Here is a 9,600-nt window from a genome sequence, read left to right as displayed (position 1 = left end):
ATGATATCACTGGTGAGGTTAACCTTCTTTACCTGGGTAAGGTCATGTTTGCCAGGTCTCTCCATTATACAGTTAATATTTAAGTTCATAGTTTTGTCCATTGTACAGTTAATATTTTCAAGACCCATCACCCACAACCATCAAAGACTCTCAAGAGCATGAAAATAATAGAGTCGATTATTTCCTACATCCTTTGAATGACTTCGTATTTCAAACTCATGATAAACTGGTTAGGAATTAATTGTCATTTGAGAGCTGAATAATAAGCAAGGAAATGTTAAATATCATGGTCAAGGACCAAGTTACAGAGCAAGCAGAGGAACTGCACAAAAATCAGAATTTCCATTCCTACACCAATCCTACCTCATAAAAAACCCTCACTTTAGTATTTCTATACATGACAATCATCATCCTGCTCTTAGGGATGCTTCCTCAGCATGATCACCATAATTTGAAAAGCAATTGTGCTGTCAAGTGAGGTGTATGTAGTGTGGGTCCTTCATAGCGAGTCCATCAGGTAGCAGAAAAAGACTCATCACCCACAACCATCAGCACTTAATCTTTGAATTCATGTCCCTCTGTGCACTTTTTCTTATTTCGAGTTTAACTTTATATATATGTCGAAGTTGTGGCTTTTCATGGAGCCAAAAGCTTTTTCCATGTTATCAAGATTAACCTTTTCTATATTGTCAAAATGAACTTTTAAGGAACAGACAACCAGTAATAAACTGCCACTACCAAACAATAATAAAGGGGGAAAAACCCTCAGCTTCAAGTGTATGAAGAAAAATGCAAGTTTAAGGTATAATATTCTAAAATCTCATTTTTATCTAAAATGTATGTAGTATAAAAACAAAAGAATACATCAGAAAATACTTGTCTAATTATTTCCATGTAATACAAGAAGACATTTATTCTTTCCATTAAGAACAAAGCTGTTCAGTGACGTCAATAGGTTGTAGGGAAGACTGCATTAAAATGAAAATCATGATTGTCAGGGTAAAAACCACATTGTGAGTAATGAGTGGAACTGACACTGTAGAAATTCCAATGAGAAATTCACAGACTCACTTAAAAAACATCCTGAAAACACAAAAGAATAAAGTGGAGAAATACTATTAAAAAAATAAAATTAAAGTGATATTATGGCCAGATCCTGGAGACTCAATTTAAATATAATAGATATTCACAAAGCAGAAAGTATCCCAAATGAATGCGGCAATAATCAAGGGTAAAAATCTGGGGGAAAATTTTGTAAATTCGGAAGGATAACTATCCTATTTCATGCAAATTTCATTAAAAGATAGATATATACACACTCAAATAGTTATTTAATAAAAAAAAAAGAATTCTGAAAATATCAAAGAAATATGGCAAAGGAAGTATGCCAGGTTTTCCTCCTCACTTCTCTTCAATATTTTCCTCAGTATTAAAGGACAAAAACATTGAAAAATATCATTTTGAGATAAATTTCTATATCTGTGTTAAGATCCTAGGGAAAAAATATTTTGGATTTGAATTATTTCAAATATTACCAAATAATTATTTACAAGTTGTATAGACTATTATTTAGAATACACAAAAATATATAATGGAACCCAATTCAGTTAAATGAAATAGCCAAACTAATCATGACATACAACTAGGAAAACTGTAGGAAGGGATAAATGTATAGACAAATTTCACCTATGAAAAGAAGTAAAAACTTACATAATATAATATGACATGGGATTCTTAAATATATTAAAACTTAAAGTCACTATGATGGAAAAGTTTTCATAGAAATTTTATTAATAGAATGTATTACAACAAATTTAAAAATTTCAAACATATGTGACACAATTCATAATTAATTCCTTAGAAAAAATTTAATAAGTAGAAATAAAAGGATTTTTATACACAATAAAGAGAATATTAAATCTAATAAATATCAAATTTAATGGTAGGTATCTAATAAAAACTGGATATGTAAATGTATATCCCTAGGTATACATTTCCTTCAGAAAGTTCTAAATAAAGAGTAGAAAAATGAGTTAAAACACTTTGAAAAGGAGGCAATACTTTTACTCACCGTATAAGAGATGAATTTTGATTTACCGTTGAGTTTTTAAATGAGACCACCTGTGTTCAAATTCTAGCTCCTACTTACTTTGTGTGTATTCTTAAACCACTTTTAAGCCTCAAGTTCCTCATCTGAAAAATGGAATAATAATCACAATCATGTCATAAAATTGTTCCGATAAAACTGGGCAACCCATGTATATTAACAGAGAAAGTGACATACACTAAGTTTTAAATGTGATGTTAAAATGTTATGACTATTTTAGTTATTTTTAATCAAGAAAATAAACTGATAGACAGACTTAAGAAATTTCAGAATTTTAGCTGGATACCAACATTTTCAATAGATTTTGTATATGCTACTTTGAAATTAGTAAATACGTTAGAAAACAAGTTAATTTGATAACTTGTATATGGCAATACAAACAAAATTATTAAATGCTTATCCTTATAGATGTATAAATTATTATATGAAACATTACAAACTATTACTGAATTATTTAAAAATTTAAATGAATGGGAATGTTCACTATATTTGCAAACATTAAAACTGATTGCATATATTATTAATTCTTTCCATATAAACCTTTAATAAAGTTTGCTTTATAAATATTTATAAAACTTTTATATTAAATGTTTACCTAAATAACAAGTTTCTAAAGTAACATTTGTAAGAATAAAAAGACAAAAAATGAGAAAAAATAAAACAAGAAACTTATGGGATGAATTATCTTGTAAGATATTACATATATAATGTTTCAATATAATAAAATATTTGCCATGCAATATAATATTTAATAATTATAAATACTATCAACAGAATAATAAAATAAGAAGCCATGAGCCCAGCACCCACTCAAGACAGAGTATTACTGTCAAAACTGAGGCTCCCTCCATGCTCCAAGCTACCAGACTCTTACCTTATCCCAACTATAGAAGTAATAACTATTTTATAATTTATTTCTTATTTCTTATTTTTCTTTAAAACATGACTAACAAGATGTCTCCAGAAACAAAATGCTAGTTTAAAAAGTGTTAAAGTATAGTATCATACTCTAAGAATGCTTCAGAGACATGTTTTTTCACTAAATACTGTTTCTAAGATTTATCCAAATTGATGTGTGTAGCCATAGTTATTTGCTATATAGTTTTATATTTTATGAAGGACAATGCATTTGTCCAGTTTCCTACAGATGAACATTTGTAATTACTAAAATTAATAAGATGAGCATTATATGCATGCACTGTTGTAAACGTGGAAAAGCTGATGTAGATGAAATAACTATAAATGAATTAGCTTGTCTTAGAGTTTAGTATGTGTGCGTGCATGTGTCTAACTTTAAAATGTTTTCCAAAATTGTTTTACCACTTTACAGATCCACCAAGACTATGTTAAGAAACCTTCTTGCTCCATGTAGGTAAGGATGATAGACAACCTTAGACTTTAAATTTGCCATTCTGGGACTGTGAAATAGTATCTCATTATGGTTTTACTATTTGTTGTCTTTTTAAAAAATTTGTTCATATCCCTAACTGTGTACAAGATTGAACTTCTTCCTTGTTTAACTATTATTTGTGTTCCCTTTTATGTGAAATGCCTGCTCAAGACTTTGGTTCATTTTTCTGTTTGATTCTTTCCATGTTCTTATTCATTTTAAGAGTCCCTTATATATTCTGCAAACCATCTGTTGTCAATTACTGCTGCAACTATCTCTCCCAGTTTATTACTTGATTTTTTAATAGCATATGATATATTTTGATGAAAAGAAGGTAATAAAGTAATAAAACATTCCTTAGCACAAGGTAATAAAGTTTTGTTTTTGTTTTGTTTTGATTTTTTATTTTTTTTACATAAGGGGGTTTTTCCCTACCTAAATTGATACTCATGCTTACAGTGAAGAAAGGATTCAGTATTTTTTTCCTTATTTCTAAACAATTATGCTGGTACTACTTATTGAATAGTGCATATTTACACTGAACTTCACACTGTGTTGATTAAATATTTTTTATGTGAGTAAATTGGTTCTTGGGTGCTCTTTTCCATTCCATCAGTCTGTCAATCCCTGCACTCATGTCACACAGTTTTTGTTTTAAAACTACTTATTGAGGTATGATTGACATGTAAAAAGCTGTACATATTTAATGTATACAACTGGATGAGTTTGCAGGTAAGTATATACCTTGAAACTATCAACACTATCAAGCCATAAACACATCCATCACCTCTCAAAGTTTCCTCCCATCTCTGTTATTATTATTATTACTATTATGATTAGTTAAGAATACTTAACATAAGACCTACTCTCTTAGTAAATTTTAAGTATACAATACAGTATTTTTAGCCATAGGCACTATGCTGTATAGCAGACTTCCAGAACTTATTATCTTACATACCTGAAACTTTATACTCTTGACCATCATCTGCCAATTTTCACCTTCCCCCAGTCCTTGGTAACTACCATTCTCTACTTCTATGAGTTGGACTATTTTAAATTGCACATATAAGGGAAAATACATAGTATTTGTCTTTCTGTGTTTGGCTTATTTCACTTAGAATTATGGCCAAGTCCATCCATGTTGTCACAAGTGGCAAGACTTCATTCTTTTTAAAGGCTACATAATATTCTATTGTATGTGTATACCACATATTTTTTATCCATTCATCTGTCAGTGGATAGTTAGGCTGTTCTTAAATCTTGGCTATTGTGAATAATGCTACTATGAACATGCAAATGCAGTTATCTCTTTGAGATTTTTACTTTAACTCTGTTGATAAATACCCAGAAGTGGGATTGCTGAATCATATGGTAGTTCTACTTTTAGTTTTTTAAAGAACCTCCATACTGTTCTCCATAGTGGCTGTACCAATTTACATTCCCACCAACAGTGTAGGAGGGTTCCCTTTTCTCCACATCCTCTCCAGCATTTATTGTTTATAGACTTTTTGATGATGGCCATTCTGACTGGTGTAAGGTGATATCTCATTGTAGTTTTAATTTGCATTTCTCTAATAATTAGCAATGTTGAGCATTTTTTCATGTGTCTCTTGGCCATGTGTATGTCTTCTTTGGAGAAATGTCTATTTAGGTCTTCTGCCCATTTTTTTAATTGGGTTTAGTTCTTTTTGTTTTTTTTTTTGATATTGAGCTCATGAGCTGTTTGTAAATTTTGGAGATTAATCCCTTGTCGGTCGCATCATTGGCAAATATTTTCTCCCATTCTGTGGGTTGTCTTTTCATTTTGTTTATGGTTTCCTTTGTTGTTCAAAAGCTTTTGAGTTTAATTAGGCTCCATTTGTTTACTTTTGTTTTTACTTCCATTAGTCTAGGAGATGCATCGACACAGATATTGCTGCAATTTATGTCGAAGAGTGTTCTGCCTATGCTTTATATTATCTGGTCTTACCTCTAGGTCTTTAATACATTTTGAGTTTATTTTTGTATATGGTGTTAAAGAATGTTCTAAGAGTTAACACCTATCCTCCTGAAACTCTTCCAAAAAATTTCAAAGGAAGGAACACTCCCAAACTCATTCTAAAAGGCCAACATTGCCCTGATACCAAAACCAGACAAAGATACCACAAAGAAAGAAAATTACAGGCCAATATCACAGATGAACATAGAAGGAAAAATCCTCAACAAAATACTAGCAAACTGAATCCAACAGTACATTAAATGAATCATACACCATGATCAAGTGGGATTTATCCCAGGGAGGCAAGAATTTTTCAATATCCACAAATCAATCAGTGTGATACACCACATCAACAAATTGAAGACTAAAAACCATATGATGCAGATCTCAACAGATGAAGAAAAAGCTTTTGACAAAATTCAACACCCATTTATGATAAAAATTCTCCAGAAAGTGGGCATACAGGGAACATACCTCAACATAATAAAGGCCATATATAACAAACCTATAGCTAACATCATACTCAACGGTGAAAAGCTGAAAGCATTTCCAGTAAGATTAGGAGCAAGACAAGGATGTCCACTCTCACTACTTTTATTCAACATAGTTTTGGAAGTCCCAGGCATGACAATCAGAGAAGAAAAAGAAATAAAAGGAATCCATGTTGGAAAAGAAGTAAAATCGTCACTGTTTGCAGATGACATGATACTATACATAGAAAATCCTAAAGATTTAGGATTTTCTACCAGAAAACTACTAAAGCTCATCAATGAATTTGGTAAAGTTGCAGGATACAAAATTTGTACACAGAAATTTCTTGCAGTCCTATACACTAACAATGAAAGATCAGAAAGAGAAATTAAGGAAACAATCCCATTTACTATCACATCAAAAATAATAAAATACTAGGAATAAACCTACCTAAGGAGGCAAAAGACCTATACTCTGAAAACTATAAGACACTGATGAAAGAAATCAAAGATGACACAGAGGGAAAGATATACCATGTTCTTCAATTGGAAGAATCAACACTGTCAAAATGACTGTACTACCCAAGGCAATCTACAGATTCAATGCAATCACTAACAAATTACCAATGGCATTTTTCACAGAACTAAAACAAACCCCAAATAGCTAAAGCAATCTTTGAGAAAGAAAAACGGAGCTGAAGGAATCAGGCCCCCTGACTTCAGACTATACTACAAAACTACAACCATCAAAACAGTATGGTACTGGCACAAAAACAGAAATACAGATCAATGGAACAGGATAGAAAGCCCAGAAATAAAAAACCCACTCACCTACCATCAATTAATCTATGACAAAGGTGGCAAAACTATAAAATGGAGAAAAGACAGTCTCTTCAATAAATGGTGCTGGGAAAAGTGGACTAGCTACATGTAAAAAAAATGAAATTAGAATATTCTTTAACACAATACACACACAAAAAATATGGTCTTTTGAGACAAAATTGACAAACCCTTAGCTAAACTAACTAGAGAGAAGCTTCAAATAAATAAAATCAAAAATAAAATAGGAGACATTACAACTGATGCCACAAAAATACAAAGGATTATAAAACACTACTGTGAACATTTACATAAAAACAAATTGGATAACTTAGAAGAGATGGATAAATTCCAGAAACATACAAATTACCAAGACTAACTCAAGTATAAATAGAAAATCTGAGTGAATAATAATGAGTAATGAGATTGAATCAGTAATCAAAAACCTCCCATCAAAGAAAAGCCTGGGATCAGATGACTTTAAGGTTGAATTCTAACAAAAGTTTAAAGAAGAATTAATGCCATTCCTTCCCAAAATCTTCCAGATAATTGAAGAGGAGGGAATACTTCCAAACTAATTTTATGAGACCAGCATTACTTTCACATCAAAGTCAGATAAGGACACCAAAAGCAAAGAAAATTACAGGCCAATACCACTGATGATGATATATGCAAACATTCTCAAAAAATACTAGCAACCCAAATTCACATTGATTGATCACACACCATGACCATGCAGGATTTATCCCTGGGATGCAAGGATGGTACAACATATCTAAATCAATAAAAATGATACATAACATTAACAGAATGAAGGATAAAAACCATGTGTCATCTCAATAGATACAGAAAAAGCATTTGACAAAATTCCATATATACTCATGATAAAAACTTTCAACAACCTGGGTATAGAGGGAACATACCTAAACATAATAAAGGCCATACATGACAAGGCCACGGCTAATATTCTCAATGGTGAAAAGCTGAAAACTTTTCTTCTAAGATCAAGACAATGATGCTCACACTTGGTATATAGTTTTAACTAATGTACTAATTCTGGGACCTCAGTAAGGCAAGCTGTCCTTCTCCTCCTTCTTCCCTGTGTATTACAACTGTGTTGGATATTTTTGGCATTTTGCTCTTCTATATATGCATATATTTTTAAATTATCTTGTAAAGTTCCACAGATACTCTCATTGAAAACTAGATGTGAATTATACTGATTCTTTAACACTATTAATAGAAAACTGATGCTTTTATTATATTGACTAGCTATCAATGAACTTTTTAATCTCTCTTCACTTACTTAGGGCTTTTAAAAAGTTTTTCAGTAAAGTTTAACAATATTCTTTATATATTTATTGCACATTTATGTTAGATTTATTCTGGGTGTCCTTATCCTATTCCTATACATAGTAACTTTCTTATAATTTTAAAATTTCTTATAAACTTTTATTTTGTGGCCCTTAGTTTCTCATGAATAGAAATTAAATGTTGAATATTTATTTTATATTCAGAAAAATGCATAAGCCATTTATTAATCCTAAAATTTATTTCAGATTGAGTGTTCTAAGTACATACATTTATAACCTGCAAATAATTATCATTTTATATTTTCCTCAATGAATTGGTAGTTGAATTTTTTCTACATTTATGGAGATATACTATCCATGTGTTCTTAAACACTTATTTGTCTGCTTGTTTGTTTACTGGTTATACGCTTTACTAATATAAACACAACCCAGTCATGGTATATTGCAGCTTTATTATTTTATACCCAAGTTGGAGTACCTTGACTAATGGTTCACTTAGGGTATTGGCTTCTATACTGAGTGAGATTTGCCTCTAGATCTCTGTTGAAATAATATATTTTAAGGTTAGAATAAATTTCTTATTATTGAAGCAATAATAGTTAAATAGGACAGATTTAAGCATTTTCAGTAGTATCTAGTATGTGTGAAAATGACATTCATGCTTACAGGGAATTTACAAAATTAGTGGAATGTCAGAATAACTCAATAAATAGTGTTATTTATTTGGGAGAATGTGTTTTAGAGAGAAAAATCACCATAGATCTCATCTCAAATCAAAATTAATTGTATGGGAATAAAACAAAAATGTAAGTAAAATTGTATAAATAAGAAGAAAACAGTATGGATGTTTATCTTATCTTTTGAGGGAAGAGGACATACGAGCTTGGTTCAACTACTGCTCAACCTGGTTAATCTAACATGCCTAATCGTGTATTAAACAACTAGTACCATACTATAAACGGAATCGCAGCACTTGTAAAGAGTTCAATACCATTATCTTCAACCTATTGTGATCAGGCCATCACATATGGCCTGATACATGCATCTATATGCCCATCTCTTTCAAAGGGCTTATAAAAATCTATTTTCTATAGCATTGAGTGTTTATAAATCTGATCCTTGAGGATAGGCTAGATTGAGTGATCTTTTTTTTCTTCAAGATTTCCAGAAAGCAAAGAGAAATATTATGATTATTGTTATTGAGAAAATATTATTATTGAGAGAAATAAAAGTTCAAAAATTTATGCATCACCTACAAGAAACGGAATCAAGCCCTAAGTAAAAAATAAGTAGTTAAATAGAGAAAGGGTTATTATATTCAGAAAGTAACCTTTGCTAACTTTCTTCATTACAGATGCTACAAATACCTGTCCAAATCGTGTTTGTTTCCTTTACTGCATAAAGTTTAATATACTTAACAGTGTCCAAGATTCATAAACCTCTGAAAGCTGAAGATTTTGTTTCTTTTATAAATTTGGTAAAATTATCATTCTTTATCAATACAAACACCACTCAGTTACATT

The sequence above is a fragment of the Eubalaena glacialis genome, chromosome 5 (genome assembly GCF_028564815.1).
Source record: "Eubalaena glacialis isolate mEubGla1 chromosome 5, mEubGla1.1.hap2.+ XY, whole genome shotgun sequence".
Taxonomy (NCBI): Eukaryota; Metazoa; Chordata; class Mammalia; order Artiodactyla; family Balaenidae; genus Eubalaena; species Eubalaena glacialis.
Note: the sequence above shows the minus strand (reverse complement) of the source record.